Below are 4,295 nucleotides of genomic sequence, written 5' to 3' on the forward strand. Positions count from 1 at the left end.
ACACACACACACACACACACACGTGCACACACACAATGAAGAAAACAGAGGTTTACTTAAGCCGTTGGTTTGTTTCAGATAAATGGAGGGAGAAAAAAGTGGTGAGAGAGGAGTGTTTGAGGAAGTGTTTTGCACTGAGTCCTCTCTCTCTCCTCCGCTCCTCCGTCTCTGTCTGTCTGTCTCTTTCTCTTCTGCCTGCTCTGCTCAGAGGATGGATTTGCCCTATCTTTCCTGGCTTGGCACACCATTGTGAAAGCAGTGGGAGGATGGAGAGATGCAGAAGGAGAGAGAGGATGAAAGGGAAACAGCTGCTGCCTTTAAACTGATGTTCTTCTTATCGTGATATGATACAGGACGTTCAGTGACTCAGCCATCAAAGAGCGGCTTGGAAACAATTATATCCTCAGCTTTGTGTGTGTGTGTGTGTGTGTGTGTGTGGATGTGTAAAATCTGGAAGGTATATGACGTGTTCAAAGGGGAGTTCATTGCCGTTTTCATGTGTTCGTCTGTGTAGGCTCATTTCTGCCGGAAGAAAAAAAAAGATGACATAAAAAATAATTCCCAATTGTAAATTAAAATGATGACATAATAAGTCAAAGGCATGATTCAACGGCAATTACTTTCTCATAATTTTTTCCTCATAAGTATACATTAAAAATTTTTTTAAGCTTTCCTTATTTGTCAGTAGTTTTTTTTTTTTTTTCCTGACAGAAATGGACTTCCAGTACGATGTATACGCTTTTGTAACATTTATTATAATGCATATAATCTGTAATAACCTTTCTATGTAAGAATTGTATTGATAGTCTGAATGGCTGGCCACTCATTGAACTTGCTGACTGGCAGAATGAAAGAATGCTGATGAGTTAGTGGGTGGGAAGAAATTATTAAGTATTAAGTACAATTTTGAGTAGTTTATCCCGTTTATGCTAACTTGTTCTCCAGTATTTATTTGTTAACTTAAGTTACTAGTAAGACATCAAACATGATAGTATAGGCAAAGTTAAGATAAGGGGGGAATCCACAAGCCAGCAGTAAGTAGTTAAAATTAGACCCACCTTTTAACTGCTGCAAGTTAAAGTGTTAACATTAAGGCATCAAAAAAATATAATCCAGTGATACATTATTCTGTGGGGAACATTTTGCAATTTGTACTTTTACTTGAATTCGGTTTTGAATGCAGGACTTACTTGTTAAAATGTGTTTCAACACCGTAGTATTGCTACTCTTTACTTACAAGTAAAAGATCTCAGTACGTCTTCATCCACTGCTTAATCATCATCATCACATGTGAAGTGTGAAGTTTATTCAACATCATACTGTCAGCCTTGTTTTTGGCCCCATCATGAAGTTTCATCAGTTTTTCACAATTCTGTTAATTCATTTGCTAATTGTTTCCCTTATCACTCATTATCACAACAACACAAGGCTGGTGTTTTCCACGTTAGTGAGGCTGGAAAACCAAAACGTAAGAGGAAGCCAACTGTTCGGACCAAGCTGATAAACCGCCTGACTTCTTCAAAAAAAAAAGAAAAGACTCTTGTTTCTTGGAATTTTTGACTTTCTTTCTTTCTTTTGAGATCTCAGCTCCGACACGTCCTTCTCTTCTTGCTCGTTCTGTCTCTCATCCTCCCCTCCACCTTACACTCTCTCCTTCTTGCCTTTCTGCTTGAACAGCGTTCATGGCTTCAAGGCTTTTTTTCACACTGCAGATGGCCATAGTGTTACTCCACTCAAGGCGCGCACACACACACACACACCCACACACACACACACACACACACATACAAACACACACGCACAAACACAGGCACGCAGTCACGCACACACGCATTGCTCTCTTTGTCAGTGAAAATGGTTCAGAGTGCTTTCCTCTCAGTTTGCCCTTCTCAGAGAGCAGAAGTGTCTCTTGTCCTCAAAAACTCGACTTGCAGAAGATTTGACAACCCAGTCACTGATCTTATGCTTTATGTCTTCAAGTTCAGACTGCGTGGCAGTCATCAACAACAGCCTAAATCACATGGGAAGCTATTTGGTGGATTTTTAGCAGCATGGCTCTAGGGTGGATGTCAATGTCAGTTGTTCCATAACTTCAGTGGACAGACTGAATTATCCCAAGATTGACTGGATGAATTGGTACAACGTTTGGTGCAGGCATTCATGGTTTGCAGGTGATGAATCCTAATGAGCTTGGTGATCTCCTGACTTTTCATCTAGCACCATGATCAGGTCAAAATGTTACTGCAATCTGTCCAATACTAAACTACTGAACTAAGATGGTGGACATGATAAACAGTACACACGGTAAGACATGCTAATTTCCAGAACATTTATAGTGCTTGTATACATTTTTGTAAAATGTAATATGTGTCTGCTGAATAAAATGATGGAAAGTACATTTGATCTCTAAATAGCAGTTGGCGCAGCTACGGGACTAGGCACAGTGTTTCAAGTTTCAGGTGCACAACACACGGTGACAACAAAATACACATGCACTCATGCTTTCATAGATACTCATGCTTAAAAAACAGACAAAATCCAAGAATAAAAGTTACAATGCACTATGGATAGATAGATAGATAAATAGATAGGTAGATAGATAGATAAATAGATAGGTAGATAGATAGATATATAGATAGATAGATAGATAGATAGATGATTATGTCATCAAAGCTGGCAGCAACTCTCCCTCAGAGCATCATTCAGTCACAAACAGCTGTTCTAGCAACATCCAACTGGGACACAGACACACAAACTTGTATTTGTGGGTAACATTAGGAGCTTGCCTGCTAAAATATCACAACTGTATGTCACATTGCCAGTTGTGTGTGTGTGTGTGTGTGTGTGTGTATGTGTTAGATGTGATCTTTTATTAAAAAAAATCAACTTTTGTCCCAAATAAACTATTAAGTCACTGCAATGACCTTCACTATTCAGAACAATTCTTTCGCACAAATTCCTGATTTATTTTTAGAACACATAGAGGTAAGACATTATTGTCTGGTACAGCGCTATAAAATAATGTGATGTGGAATTCCTGCTGGGAAATGCTCAGTGTCTTTTATGGGCTATCAGCATAAGGGGCCATTTTCTCTTATTGGGCCAATGGAGCTGAAGAAAGCAATTACTACAGTACCATACTGCTCGATGGGAGGGTGAGTTTTCAAAACAGAAAAATCTGACAGAGAGGAAAATGGCTAAGAGGATCAACAGAGAAAGCCAGGGTGAAAAGGGGAAAAAGGAAAGTGAAAAAATTAAAATGTGGGCGATGGTCACAATATCTTTGTGCAACAGAAGAGATGAGCGGCAAGAGAGATTGAGTGACAAAACGGCACGTATAGAGGCAGTTAAGAGGAACAAAAGCAGAGTGGCAGCCAATCCCAGTGTGGGGGAGACTCTCCCATAATCCCGTCATCCACTCTAATCTCTATGACGACGACACGGGGCTCCATCTATGACGTCCCAGTTATGAATATTCATCAGGTGAATCTGAGCTCTCCACTGAATCCTTCCTTATTACATTTCATCCTCTTATGGTCTTGCTGTAACAGTATACTTTGATCAAATACAATGGCAATTCAAAAATATATCATGCATATACATATATATGTATATATATATATATACACAGTATATATACAGAAATGTAAAAAACATCAAAACATAGTATGACATTAGAGCCCATTGCTTAAAAGTCTTGAGATCCACTTGGATTAAGTGGACGTGCTTATGATTGACGCTTTTGGAAAGTTCAGAAATGTGTTGGATGAATACTACCCCCCCACACACTTCAGATGGGGGAATTCAGATGCTGCGCAACCATCCAACTTTAGTTGAAGTGTACCGATACCTTTAGCATGGGATGTCAGGGTGTATTCTGAGATGGTCAGCGACTCGGCCTTGTGGACTAGCATTGGAGTCTTGACATCTAGTCTTGTCATCTAGACTAGTAGCAAACCTCGTCCTGAAATGGTGACCGTGCAGGAGAAATCTGTTGGGAGGAGCATGCTATTGCTGCAGTCTTTGCCAAGTTTATCATCCAAGGCAGTCTCGCATTGCCAGACCTTCTTTCACAGCGCTGTGGAGGAAGGTGTGGCTAGTCCACGCAGCCTTCAGGGATGGCTCTCGTTCATTGGCATTTCTTTGAAGCAATCATAATAGTCTTGGGCTGCGTTAAGCGGTGCCGTGGTGACGCTGCAAAATTTCCTCGGTAAGGAACTTGTTTTGGTGGAACACGTGTAGATTCAAAGGTTGTTTTAGTTGTACAACAGAAAACTCAGATTGGACAGATAGTC

Source organism: Etheostoma spectabile, chromosome 15 (genome assembly GCF_008692095.1).
Source record: "Etheostoma spectabile isolate EspeVRDwgs_2016 chromosome 15, UIUC_Espe_1.0, whole genome shotgun sequence".
Lineage (NCBI taxonomy): Eukaryota > Metazoa > Chordata > Actinopteri > Perciformes > Percidae > Etheostoma > Etheostoma spectabile.